The sequence below is a fragment of the Apodemus sylvaticus genome, chromosome X, assembly GCF_947179515.1.
Source record: "Apodemus sylvaticus chromosome X, mApoSyl1.1, whole genome shotgun sequence".
Taxonomy (NCBI): domain Eukaryota; kingdom Metazoa; phylum Chordata; class Mammalia; order Rodentia; family Muridae; genus Apodemus; species Apodemus sylvaticus.
Genome location: NC_067495.1, coordinates 2,282,075 through 2,296,251, shown reverse-complemented (window position 1 = coordinate 2,296,251; position 14,177 = coordinate 2,282,075). Strand labels below are relative to the sequence as shown.

At 39.7% G+C, this 14,177-nt stretch overlaps 1 pseudogene; it reads left to right on the top strand.

The window, feature by feature from the left end:
- The first annotated feature begins 871 nt into the window (after positions 1–871).
- Positions 872–1,709, top strand: LOC127674329 (phosphoethanolamine/phosphocholine phosphatase-like; annotated as a pseudogene).
- Positions 1,710–14,177: the final 12,468 nt, after the last annotated feature.

The window sequence follows — 14,177 nt, the reverse complement described above, 5'->3', positions numbered from 1 at the left end:
AGAAGAGTGGATACAAAAAATGTGGTATATCTACACAATGGAGTACTATTCAGCCATTAGAAACAATGAATTCATGAAATTCTTAGGCAAATGGATGGAGCTAGAGAACATCATACTAAGTGAGGTAACCCAGACTCAAAAGGTGAATCATGGTATGCACTCACTAATAAGTGGTTATTAACCTAGAAAACTGGAATACCCAAAACATAATCCACACATCAAATGAGATACAAGAAGAAAGCAGGAGTGGTCCCTGGTTCTGGAAAGACTCAGTGAAACAGTATTTGGCAAAACCAGAACGGGGAACTGGGAAGGGGTGGGAGGGAGGACAGGGGAAGAGAAGGGGGCTTACGGGACTTTCGGGGAGGGGGGGGGCTAGAAAAGGGGAAATCATTTGAAATGTAAATAAACTATATCAAAAAAAAAAAAAATAGACCCAAAGAAGGGAACAACACAAGCATAATTCCACTTCTAGCAACAAAAATAATGGGAAGCAACAGTCATCAATCCTTAATTTCTCTCAACATCATTGGACTCAACTATTGAATAAAGTCATATACTAACAGAATGGATATGTAAACAGGACCCAGACCTTAGTGGCAAAGATAGACACTACCTCAAAATAAAAGGCCGGAGAATTTTTTTCCAAGCTAATGATCCCAAGAAACAAGCTGGAGTAGCAATCCTTGTATCCAATAAAATAGAAGAAGCACAGGTACCTGGCAGTTGCCCTTGGACTTCAGCAAGGAACTCTGAAAGACAGCTGGAGACAAACAAAATTTCTAAAGGTAGTGCTCAGGATAATATACTGACAATGAGCGGTTTTTTTTTTTTCTGGTTGTTGGACTACAATTCCTATCTAGGGTCTTGGATGTGCCAGAGACCCTGGCTGTGGCCTGCAAATCAACCTCTTCCTGTCTGGCTCCCACCATGGCCCCTTCCCCCGCTGCCAGGACCACAGGATAGCTGTACATGTGCACCTAGCTTCCTCCTGACCTTCGACTTCAATGACACCATAGTAGACAAGAACAAAGAGGACGTGATGATGCGTGCTGTGCCAGGCCAGCAACTGCCCGAGTGTCTGTGTGCAACATATTGAGAGGGCTACTACAATGAGTACATGCAATGTGTTTTCAAGTTCCGAGTGAGCAGGGTGTACAACCCAGGGACCTGTGCACTGTCTATGAGACCATCCCCCTGTTACCAGGCATGGGTGATTTCTTGTAGTCGATAGACAAACAGGACTCCTGCTTTGAAGTTATTCTCATTTCCTATGCCAACACCTTTGGCGTAGAGAGGGCCCTGTGTGCTGTTGGCCACCACAGTTAATTCCACCTCATCCTCAGCAGCCTATGGGGCCCGAGGAACAGGGACTGCTGATGCTGTGGCCCTTCCACATGCACAGCTGCTCGGGCTGCCCTGCCAACATGTGCAAGCACATGGTGCTCAGTGAATACCTACATTTGCCTGCCCAAGATGGCATATAATTTGAGCGCCTCTTTTACATGGGTGACGGTGCAAATGATTTCTGCCCCATAGAGCTGCTGGCAGGCAGGGATGTGGCCTTCCCACGCAGAGGCTATGCCATGCATCACCTCATCCAAAATGCACATAAAGGTGAGCCCAGCTCCTTCCATGCCCACGCGGTGCCCTGGGAAACAGCCTCCAAAGTGTGCCAGCATCTGCAACAGGTGCTGAAGGTGTGTTGAAGACTATCACCTGCAAGGGGTGACCAGGAAAACCAGCAGAGGAGGGGCAAGACTGAGAATTGGTTAGGACCACCTAGTTTTGCTACCTTCCTCTTTCCTCTCATTTTGCTATGCTCCTCCGGGCATATCTGGAATTTGGTCCATTTGTGGGCTGGGAGTAGGGGTTCAGAGCCTTTCCCATCTGTGCAGTAAACACAGTTCAGCTGTCTTCCCTCCAGGGAGGTGAGCACCCCTTAGAACGTAGGCAGTGCCTCTCAAACTGAGAGGAACCAGCTGAACAGGCTCCTGGAAGTTGGAAGAAGGAACATCTCCCACTTACTACACCAGCTGCATTCCCCCCCTTCCCAGTCGTCTTTCAAACGGACTCAAGATCCCCCAATCCACATGCCAGCATCAGATTCATCGCAGCAGACCCATGAAGCTCTCAGAAGACAGCTCTAGGTCTTGATCTTGCTTCATCCAACGCAACCCTACACTACTACTGTACTAGTATGCCTTACTTCCTTCCCACACCCCCTCCAGACACCTCCAAAGGAAGAAAAAGCCAGAAGGAACAACTGCCTCCTGCAGATGGAACCAGGTGGAATTAACCAATGAACTCAGAGAGTGTGACAAATGTTCCTATTCCAGTAAGAGACCAGGGACTTCACCAAAGTCATTCCCACATCCCCCTTCATCCTTATGGAACAGAAAGCCATGTTTTTAAACAGAGCCAGGTAAACTGAAGACCCTCTCCACTCTGGTGTTTCAGACCAATAAAGAAGGTGAAGAGAGCAGGGAGAATGGATCTATGTGCATTCTTTTACATGCTGACCTCCAGTTGAACCAGCACCATTAGTTGAAAAGGCTGTCTTTTTTTCCACAGGATGGTTTTAGCTCCTTTTTCAAACAAAGATCAAGGGACCATAGGTGCATGGGTTCATTTGTGGGTCTTCAGTTCTATTCCATTGATCTTCCTGCCTGTTTCTATACCAATACCATACAGTTTGCTTTATTTTTTTCAATTATTATTGCTCTGTAGAGCTTGAGGTCAGGGGTGGTGATTTCCCCCAGAAATTCTTTTATTGTTGAGAATAGTTTTTGCTATCCTGGAATTTTTGTTATTCCAAATGAATTTGCAAATTGTTCTTTCTAACTCTATGAAGAATTGAGTTTGAATTTTGATGAGGATTGCATTGAATCTGTTGCTTTCAGCAAGAAGGCCATTTTTACTATATAAATTTTTCCAATACATGAGCATGGGAGATCTTTCCATCTTCTGAGGTCTTCTTTGATTTCCTTCTTCAGAGAGTTGAACATCTTGTCATATAGATCTTTCACTTGCTTGGTTAGAATCACACCAAGATAGTTTATATTGTTTGTGACTATTGTAAAGGGTGTCATTTCCCTAATTTCTTTCTCACCCTCTTTAGCCTTTGAGTATAGGAAGGCTACTGATTTGGTTGAGTTAATTTTATATCTAGCCACTTTACTAAAGTTGTTTATCAGGTTTATGAGTTCTCTGGTGGAATTTCTAAGGTCACTTAAGTATACTATCATATCATCTGCAAATAGTGATATTTTAAATTCTTCCTTTTCAATTTATGTCCAGTTGACCTCCTTTTGTTGTCTAATTGCTCTGACTAGGACTTCAAGTACTATGTTGAATAGGTAGGGAGAGAGTGGGCAGCCTTGTCTAGTCCCGAATTTTAGTGGGATTCCTTCAAGTTTAACTCCATTTAATTTTATGTTGGTTACAGAGTTTGCTGTATATTGCTTTTACTATGTTTAGGTATGGTTGTTGAGTTCCAGGTCTTTCTAAGACTTTAAACATGAAGAGGTGTTGGATTTTGTCAAATGCTTTCTCAACATCTAAGGAGATGATTATGTGTTTTTTTTTTTTGAGTTTGTTTCTATAGTGGATTACATTATTGAATTTCCATATATTGAACCATCCCTGCATCCCAGGGATAAAGTTTACTTGATCATGATGGATGATTGCTTTGATGTGTTCGTTGACTCAGTTTACAAGAATTTTATTGAGTATTTTTGCATTGATATTCATAAGGGAAATTGATCTGAAGTTCTCTATTTTAGTTGGGTCTTTGTGTGGTTTAGGTATCAGTAATTTTGGCTTCATAGAATGAATTGGGTAGTGTTCCTTCACTTTCTATTTTGTGGAATAGTTTGAAGAGTATTTGTATTATGACTTTTTTGAAGGTCTGATAGAATTCTGAACTAAAATAAACTGCTCCTGGGCTCTTTTTGGTTGGGAGACTTTTAATGACTGCTGCTACTTCTTTAGGTTTTATAGGATTATTGGTTTATCTGATCCTGAGTTAACTTTGGCACTTTTCTCTCTAGAAAATTATTGATTTCATCCAGATTTTCCAATTTTGTTGAGGATAGGATTTTGTAGTAGGCTCTGATGATTTTTTTTTTACTTTCTTCAATTTCCATTGTTATGTCTCCCTTTTCATTTCTGATTTCATTAATTTGGATACTATCTCTGTGCCCTCTGGTTAGTCTAGCTAAGGGTTTATCTATCTTGTTGATTTTCTCAAAGAACCAGATCCTACTTTTGTTGATTCTTTGTATAGTTCTTTTAGTTACTACTTTGTTGATTTCAGCCCAGAGTTTATTTCCTGCTGTCTATTCCTCTTAGGTATATTTGCTTCTTTTTGTTCCTGATCTTTCAGTTGTGCTGTCAAGCTGCTAGTGTATGCTCTCTCCAGTTCTTTTTGGAGATACTTAGAGCTTTGAGTTTTTCTCTTAGCACTGCTTTCATTGTGTCTCTTAAGTTTTGGTATGATGTGAATTCATTTTCATTAAATTCTAAAAAGTCCTTAATTTCTTTCTTTATTTCTTCCTTGACAAAGTTATCATTGAGTAGAGTGTTGTTCAGCTTTCATGTGCATGTGAGCTTTCCATTCTTTTGTTGATATTGAAGACCAGCCTTTGTCCATGGTGATCTGGTAGGATGAATGAGATTATTTCAATCTTTTTGTATCTGTTGAGGCCTTTTTTGTGACTAATTATATAGTCAGTTTTGGAGAAGGTACCATGAGTTGCTGAGAAGGTGGTATATTCTTTTGTTTTAGATTGAAATGTTCTACAAATATCTGTTAAATTCATTTGGTTCATAACATCTGTTTTCATTGATGCAAGTGTGGTGTTGAAGTCTCCCACTATTATGGTGTAAGGTGCAATGTGTGCTTTGAACTTTACTAAAGTTTCTTTTATGTGGGTGCCTTGGCATTTGGAGCATAGATGTTCAAAATTGAAAGTTTATCTTGGTAGATTTTTCATTTGACAAATATGAGGTGTCCTTCCTCATCTGATTTTTATAATTTTAGGTTGAAAGTTGATTTTATTCAATATTAGAATAACTACTCCAGCTTGTTTCTCGGAACCATTTGCTTGGAAATTGTATTCCAGCCTTTTACTCTAAGGTAGTGCCTGTCTTTGTCACTGGGGTACATTTCCTGTATGCAGCAAAATGCTGGGTCCTGTTTATTTATCCAGTCTGTTGTTAAGTCTTTGTCTTTTTATTGAGGAATTGAGTCCATTGATGTTAAGAGCTATTGAGGAAAAGTGATTATTTCTTCCTGTTATTTTTGTTGTTAGAGATGGAATTATATTTGTATAGATATCTTCTTTGGGGTTTCTTGAAAGAAAATTATTTTCTTTCTTTCTCTGGGGTGTACCTTCCCTCCTTGAGTTGGATTTTTCCATTTATTATCCTTTGAAGGGCTGGATTTGTGTAAAGATATTGTGTAAATTTGGTTTTGTCATGGAATATCTTGGTTTCTCCATCTGTGATAATTGAGAGTTTTGCTGGGTATAGTAGCCTGGGCTGGCATTTGTGTTCTCTTAGGGTCTGTATAACATCTGCCCAGGATCTTCTGGCTTTAGAGAAGTCTGGTGTAATTCTGATAGGTTTGCCTTTATATGTTACTTGACATTTTTCCCTTATAGCTTTTAATATTCTTTCTTTGTTTAGTACATTTGGTGTTTTGATTATTATGTGACAGGAGGAATTTCTGTTCTGGTCCAATCTATTTGGAGTTCTGTAGGCTTCCTTGTATGTTCATGAGCATCTCTTTCTTTAGGTTAGGGACATTTTCTTCTATATTTTTTAAAAGATATTTACTGGCCCTTTAAGTTGGGAATCTTCACTCTCTTCTATACCTATTATCCTTAGGTTTGTTGTTCTCATTGTGTCATGGATTTCATGGATGTTTTGGGTTTAAGGCCTTTTTGCATTTTGCAATTTCTTTGACTATTGTGTCAATGTTTTCTATGGTATCTTCTGCACCTGAGATTCTCTTTTTTATCTCTTGTATTCTGTTGGTGATACTTGCATCTATGACTCCTGATCTCTTTCCTAGGATTTCCATCTCCAGGGTTGTTTTCCTTTATGATTTCCTTATTGTTTCTACTTCCATTTTTTAGATCCTAGATGGTTTTGTTTAATTCCTTCATCTGTTTTGTTGTGTTTTCCTCTAATTCTTTAAGGCATTTTTGTGTTTCTTCTTTAAGGGCTTTTACCTGTTTGTGTTCTCTTGTATTTCTTTAAGGGAGCTATTTATGTCCTTCTTAAAGTCCTCTATCATCATCATGAGAAGTGATTTTAATTCTGAATCTTGTTCTTCTCATGTGATGGGGTAACCAGGACTTACTATTGTGGGAGAACTAGATTCTGATAATGGCAAGTAACCTTGGTTTCTGTTGCTTCTGTTCTTATGCTTGCCTCTTGCAATCTGGTTATCACTAGTGCTACCTGTACTCGATGTATCTGACTGGAGCCTCTTACTCCTATGATCCTGGTTGCCTCAGATCTCCTCAGAGTCCAGCTGTCTCTGTGATCCTCTGATTCTGTGATCCTCTGATCCTGAGATCCTGGGTATGTGAGATCTCCTGGGAGTCAAACTGCATTTGGGATCCTGAAATCCTAGTGTGATCAAGCTCCTGAGATCCTGTGATCCTGGGCATGTTAGCGCACCTGTGATCCTGGGGGTATTAAAGCACTTGGAAGTTGAGCTTCCTCTGGGTCTTGTGGGACTGGGTGCAGAGCTAGTGCTCAAGGTCTGCTCAGGGCACAGACTCAGATCAGAAGGAACCCATGCCACCGGCCAGGGAGGGGTTCCTGCATTTCTGGATGCTTGGGGTTCCAGTTACTCCTGGTGTTAAGGCAGATGTGACCTTTTCACCTATGATCCTGGGCATGTTAGAGCATCTGAGAGTCAAGCTTTTTCTGGGTGTTGTGGGACTGGGTGTAGAGCTAGTGCCCAAGGTATCATTTTTCTTTTCGTGTGTGTGTGTGTGTGTGTGTGTGTGTGTGTGTGTACATGCACGCACACGTGCATGTCTTTCTGTATGTGTGTATATGTGTTTCTATGGTGATGAATAATTTTTCAAAGATCATTGTATTTACAGATACATTTAAAGATATAAAGTTTATATCTAACTATTGGTGTGGCTTTTGTTCCTTGTAATAAATTGTCTGAATTTGCTGTTAAGGTATATTAGCTATTTTCTCATTGATATGACCAAACACCTGATAAGAAGCAGCCTAAAAAAAGAAGAATTTATTTTGGTTCATGGTTTGAGGGTTGATACAGAAGGCATAGCAGTGAAAGCACAATGTAACTGGTCACGTTACATCTGCCATCAAGAAACAGAGAAGGATGCGAAAGATCTGTATGGCAAGAACTTCAAGACTCTGAAGAAGGAAATGGAAGAAGACCTCAAAAAATGGGAAAACCTCCCATGCTCATGGATCGGTAGAATCAATATAGTTAAAATGGCCATTTTGCCTAAAGCACTATACAGATTCAATGCAATACCCATCAAAATCCCAACTCAATTCTTCACAGAGTTAGAAAGAGCAATTATCAAATTCATCTGGAACAACAAAAAACCCAGGATAGCTAAAACTATTCTCAGCAACAAAAGAAAATCTGGGGGAATCAGTATCCCTGACCTCAAGCAATACTACAGAGCAATAGTGTTAAAAACTGCATGGTATTGGTACAGTGACAGGCAGGAGGATCAATGGAACAGGATTGAAGATCCAGAAATGAACCCACACACCTATGGCCACTTGATCCTCGACAAAGAGGCTGAAAACATCCAATGGAAAAAAGATAGCCTTTTCAACAAATGGTGCTGGTTCAACTGGAGGTCAGCATGCAGAAGAATGCGAATTGATCCATCCTTGTCTCCTTGTACTAAGCTCAAATCCAAATGGATCAAGGACCTCCACATAAAGCCAGACACTCTGAAGCTAATAGAAAAGAAACTGGGGAAGACCCTTGAGGACATCGGTACAGGGAGAAAGTTTCTGAACAGAACACCAATAGAGTATGCTCTAAGAGCAAGAATTGACAAATGGGACCTCATAAGGTTACAGAGTTTCTGTAAGGCAAAGGACACCATCAAGAGGACAGATCGGCAACCAACAAATTGGGAAAAGATCTTCACCAATCCTACATCAGATAGAGGGCTAATATCCAATATATATAAAGAACTCAAGAAGTTAGACTCCAGAAAACCGAACAACCCTATTAAAAAATGGGGTACAGAGTTAAACAAAGAATTCTCACCTGAAGAACTTCGGATGGCGGAGAAGCATCTTAAAAAATGCTCCACTTCATTAGTCATTAGGGAAATGCAAATCAAAACAACCCTAAGATTTCATCTTACACCAGTCAGAATGGCTAAGATTAAAAATTCAGGAGACAGCAGGTGTTGGAGAGGGTGCGGAGAAAGAGGAACACTCCTCCACTGCTGGTGGGGTTGCAAATTGGTACAACCACTCTGGAAAGCAGTCTGGCGGTTCCTCCGAAAACTGGGCACCTCACTTCCAGAAGATCCTGCTATACCACTCCTGGGCATATACCCAGAGGATTCCCCACCATGTAATAAGGATACATGCTCTACTATGTTCATAGCAGCCCTATTTATAATTGCCAGATGCTGGAAAGAACCCAGGTATCCCTCAACAGAAGAGTGGATACAAAAAATGTGGTATATCTACACAATGGAGTACTATTCAGCCATTAGAAACAATGAATTCATGAAATTCTTAGGCAAATGGATGGAGCTAGAGAACATCATACTAAGTGAGGTAACCCAGACTCAAAAGGTGAATCATGGTATGCACTCACTAATAAGTGGTTATTAACCTAGAAAACTGGAATACCCAAAACATAATCCACACATCAAATGAGATACAAGAAGAAAGCAGGAGTGGTCCCTGGTTCTGGAAAGACTCAGTGAAACAGTATTTGGCAAAACCAGAACGGGGAACTGGGAAGGGGTGGGAGGGAGGACAGGGGAAGAGAAGGGGGCTTACGGGACTTTCGGGGAGGGGGGGGGCTAGAAAAGGGGAAATCATTTGAAATGTAAATAAATTATATCAAATAAAAAAAAAGACAAAAAAAAAAAAAAAAAAAAAAAAGAAACAGAGAAGGCCATTGAGGTGGCCAAGTGGACAAAGGTACTTGCCTCCACAGCTAATGGCCTGAATTTGATCTTTGGAACCCACATAGTGGAAAGAGAGACCCAACTGTCACAGTTTTCATCACACACATGTGCATACACACACATGTACACACACACACACACACACACACACACGTGCACACACATACACGTGCACACACACTCACGCATTAACTGTACAAATTCTAAAAATAATCAGAGAAAGATGCATACTGATGCTCAGCTAATTTCCTTTTATGTCCCATTTTATTTAGTCTAGAATCCATGTTCACAGGGTAGTATCAACCTCCATTTAGGGTAAGTTTCCATTCCTTACTAATACCTCTTTGGAAACACACTCAGAGACACACCATTAATGCTCTCAGTGGCTGTTTCTTAACCCAGTCAAGCTGACAATATTTAACCATCATATACATTAATACTGGCCCTATTGATAATCCATATCTATCCTATAGGCTACTACTGATCCAATTAAAGGATTTAATAATGTTTCTTGTTCTTGTATTTTATGGAAAAGTAATGAAGAATGAATATTATTTTCTTTCTAGTTATAGAACTCTTTTTTGGTCACTTTTATTGTGTTTTATTTTTTATTATTTTTCATTAGATATATTATTTATTTACATTTCAAATGTTGTCCCCTTTCCTGGCCCCTGCCCCCTGAAAATCCCATAAGCCATCTCCTCTCCACCTGTTCCCCAATCAACGGTCTCCTGCATCTTTGTCCTGGTATTCCCCTACACTGTGGCATCAAGCCTTTCCAGAACCAAGGGCCTCTCCTCCCTTTGGTATCTAACAAGGCCATCATCTGCTGCCTATGTATCTGGAGCCATGGGTAACTCCATGTGTACTCTTTGGTTGATTGTTTTGTCCCTGGGAGCTCTGGGCGTACTGGGTGACTCATATTGTTGTTCCTCCTATGGCGCTGCAAACCCCTTCATCTCCTTGGGTCCTTATCTAGGTCCTCCATTAGGGACCCTATGCTCAGGTCAATTGATTGTTGAGGGTGTCCCCTCTGTATTTCTCATGGGCTAGCAGAGCATCCCAGGTGACAGCTATAACCAGCTCCGGTCATCAAGCACTTGTGGACATCAATAATAGTGTCTGGGTTTTGTAACTGTATATGGAATGGATCCCTAGGTGGGGCAGAATCTGCTCCACCCTTTGTCTCTGTATCTTCTTCTGTGCGTATTTTGTTCCCCCTTTCTACAAAGGACCAGAGTATCCATACTTTGTTCTTCTGCCTCCTTGGGCATCATTTCATATGTGAAATGTGTCTTGGGTATTCCAAGCTTCTAGGCTAATATACACTTATCAATGAGAGCTTACCATGTGTGTTCTTTAGTGATTGGGTGACCTCACTCAGGATGATATTTTCCAGTTTCATCAGTTTCAATGAATTTTATTAATTCATTGTTTTTAATAGCTGTGTAGTATTCCATTGTGTAAATAAAACCACATTTTCTGTATCCATTCCTCCTGGGTTCTGGGACACCTGGGTTCTTTCTGGATATTATAAATAGGGCTGCTATGAACATAGTGGAGCATGTGTCCTTATTACATGCTGGGGAATCCTCTGGGTATATGCCTAGGAGTGGTATAACAGGGTCCTCCCATAGTATTATGCCCAGTTTTCTGAGAAATCGCCAAACTGATTACCAGAATGGTTGTACCAGGTTGTAATCCCACCAGCAGTGGAGGAGTGTTCCTCTTTCTCCACATCCTCACCAAACAGCACCTGCTGTCTCCTGAGTTTTTGATCTTAGTCATTCTGACTGGTATGAGGTGAAATCTCAGGGTTGTTTTGATTTGCATTTCCCTGATGACTAGGAATGTTGAACACTTCTTTAGGTGCTTCTCAGCCATTCAATATCCCTCGAGTGAAAATTCTTTGTTTAGCTCTGTACCCCATTTTTAAATAGGGTTATTTGGTTCTCTGGAGTCTAACTTCTTAAGTTCTTTGTATATATTGGATATTAGCCCTCTGTCAAGATGTAGGGTGTGTGAAGATCTTTTCCCAATTAGTTGGTTGCCATTTTGTCTGATTGACGGTGTTCTTTGCATTACAGAAACTTGGTAATTTTGAGTTCCCATTTGTCAATAGCCTAAGCTATTGGTATTCTGTTCAGGAAATTTTCCCCTGTGCCCATGTGTTCAAGGTTCTTCCAAAGTTTCTTTTCTATTAGTTTCAGTGTATCCAGTTTTATGTTGAGGTCCTTGATCCACTTGGACTTGAGCTTGGTACAAGGAAATAAGAATGGATAGGTTTGCATTCTTCTGCATGCTAGCCACCAGTTCAGCCAGCAGCTTTTTGTTGAAAAGGCTATCTTTTTTTTTCCACTGGATGGTTTTAGCTCCTTTGTCAAAGATCAAGTGACCATAGGTATGTGGGTTCATTTCTGGGTCTTCAATTCTATTCCATTGATCCTCCTGCCTGTCATTGTACCAATACCATGCAGTTTTTAACACTATTGCTCTGTAGTATTGCTTGAGGTCCAGGGTACTGATTTCCCCCAGAAGTTCTTTTACTGTTGAGAATAATTTTCACTATCCTGGGATTTTTGTTCTTCCAGATGAATTTGAAAATTGTTCTTTCTAACTCTATGAAGAATTACGTTGGAATTTTGATGGGGATTGCATTGAATCTGTAGATTGCTTTTGGCAGGGTGGCCATTTTTACTATATTAATCCTCCCAATCAACAAGCCTGGGAGATATTTCCATCTTCTGAGGTCTTCTTTGATTTCTTTCTTCAGAGACTTGAAGTTCTTGTCATACAGATCTTTTACTTGTTTGGTTAGATTCACACCAAGATATTTTATATTGTTTGTAATTATTGTAAAGGGTGTCATACCCCTAACGTTTTTCTCAGCCTGTTTATCCTTTGAATATAAGAAGGCTACTGATTATTTTGAGTTAATTTTATATCCAGTCACTTTGCTGAAGTTGTTTATCAGCTTTAGGAATTCTCTGGTGAAGTTTTTTGGGTCACTTAAGGATACTGTCACATCATCTGCAAGTAGAGATAATTTGACTACTTCCTTTCCAATTTGTATCCCTTTGACCTCCTTTTGTTGTCTAATTGCTCTAGCGAGAACTTCAAGTACTATATTGAATGGATAGGGAGAGAGTGGGCAGCTTTGTCTATTTCCCGAATTTAGTGGAATTTCTTCAAGTTTCTCTCCATTTAGTTTGATGTTGGCTACTAGTTTGGTGTATATTGCTCTTACTATGTTTAGGTATGGGCCTTGAATTCCTAATCTTTCCAAGACTTTTAACATGAAAGGATGCTGAATTTTGTCAAATGCTTTTTCAGCATCTAATGAAATATCCAAGTGTTTTTTTTTCCTTGAGTTTGTTTATGTAGTGGGTTACATTGATGGATTTCCATATATTGAACCATCCCTACATCCCTGGGATGAAGCCTACTTGATCTTGGTGAATGATCATTTTGATGTGTTCTTTGATTCAGCTGGCAAGAATTTTACTGAGTATTTTACATCAATATGCATAAGGGAAATTGGTCTGAAGTTCTCTTTCTTTGTTGGATCTTTGTGTGGTTTTGGTATCAGCATAATTGTGGCTTCATAAAATGAGTTGGGTAGTGTTCCTTCTGTTTCTATTTTGTGGAATAGTTTGAAGGGTATTGGTGTGAGCTTTTTGAAGATCTGATAAAATTCTGTACTAAAACTCTGGTCCTGTGCTTTTTTTGCTTGGGAGACTTTCAATAACTGCTTCTATTTCTGTGGGGTTATGGGACTGTTTAGATGGTCTATTTGATCCTGATTTAACTTTGGTATTTGGTATCTGTCTAGGAAATTGCCTGTTTCATCCAGATTTCCCAGTTGTGTTGAGTATAGTTTTTTTACTATATAGTAGGATCTGATGATTTTGTGAATTTCCTCAGTTTCTGTTGTTATATTTTCCTTTTCATTTCTAATTTTGTTAATTTGGATACTGTCTCTGGGCCCTCTGGTTAGTCTGGCTATGTGTCTTGCTGATTTTCTCAAACAATCAACACCTGGTTTTGTTGATTCTTTATATGGTTCTTTTTGTTTCTATTTGGCTGATTTCAGCCCTGAGTTTGATGATTTCCTGCCTTCTACTCCTCTTGGGTGTATTAGCTTCTTTCTGTTTTAGAGTTTTCAGGCGTGGTTAAGCGGCTAGTATATGCTGTCTCCAGTTTCTTTTTTGGAGGCACTCAGGACTATGAGTTTTCTTCCTAACATGTTTCCATTGTGTCCCATAAATTTGGGTATGTTGTGCTTTCATTTTCATTAAATTCTAAAAAGTCTTTGATTTCTTTCCTTATTTCTTCCTTGACCAAGGTAACATTGAGTGGAGCATCTTTTATCTTCCATATTTATGTGGGCTTTCTGTTGTTTTTCTGCTATTGAAGACCACCCTTACTCCATAGTGGTCTGTTAGTACATATGGTGTGTTGTACTATAAACATATAGTAAATATAGTTTAGTACATATGGTGTGTTAATTATTATATGATTAGGAGTTATTTCTGTTCTGGTCCAGTCTGTTTGGAGTTCTGTAGGTTTCTTGTACGTTCATGGGCATCTCTCTCTTTAGGTTAGGGAAGTTTTCCTCTATAATTTTATTGAAGATATTTACTGGCCCTTTAATTTGTAAATATTTGCTCTCTTAGGAGGCATAGGATGAGTTCGACCTTCTTATATCTGTTGAGGTTTTGAAGAAGGTACCATGGGGTGCTGAGAGGAAGGTATATTATTTTGTTTTAGGATGAACTGTTTTATACACACACACACACAGACATACACACACACACACACACACACATCTGTTAAATCCATTTGGTCTAAAACTTCAATTAATTTCACTGTGCCACTGTTTAGTTTGTGTTTCCCTGATCTGTTCATTGAGGAGAGTCGGGCATTGAAGTCACTCACAATTATTGTGTGAAGTGCAATGTGTGCTTTGAGTTTTAATAAAGTTTCTTTTATGAATGA